Raw genomic sequence first — 372 nt, 5'->3', positions numbered from 1 at the left:
GAGGAATGGAGGGTACTTCAAACCATTGAGGCAAGCAAAAAGCATCACAGAGATTATTAATGATTGTAATATGTCGCCAAAATTGGAACCTCACGTATGAACAAACAAAACAGATTCCAGATAGCAAAATATAGGTAGGATAAGGCCTCTAGCCAATGTGTTCAGACCACCTGTAAAAATAGGAACATAAACAAGCAAATAAACTTGCTTGCACATAGAGCCTTTCCCAAATATTTTAATTTTAGAGCATTCATTATCCTATATGTATAATTGATATATATGTTTAAGCTACATTATTGAGTTTGTAGCGCTGTAATATAGATAAAGATATCCTGGGGAGCGCAAGTATACACGCAAAACATAAACACATAC

The 372-nt window shown here is 34.7% G+C and overlaps 1 protein-coding gene across 1 annotated transcript in view; it reads right to left on the bottom strand.

The window, feature by feature from the left end:
* The window catches only part of LOC119591823 (mucin-5AC-like), an 11161-nt gene that overhangs the window by 3048 nt on the left and 7741 nt on the right, over window positions 1-372 (bottom strand). The window lies entirely within an intron of this gene.

Source organism: Penaeus monodon, chromosome 29 (assembly GCF_015228065.2).
Source record: "Penaeus monodon isolate SGIC_2016 chromosome 29, NSTDA_Pmon_1, whole genome shotgun sequence".
Classification (NCBI taxonomy): Eukaryota; Metazoa; Arthropoda; class Malacostraca; order Decapoda; family Penaeidae; genus Penaeus; species Penaeus monodon.
Note: the sequence above shows the minus strand (reverse complement) of the source record. Positions and strands in the feature narration are given on the sequence as shown.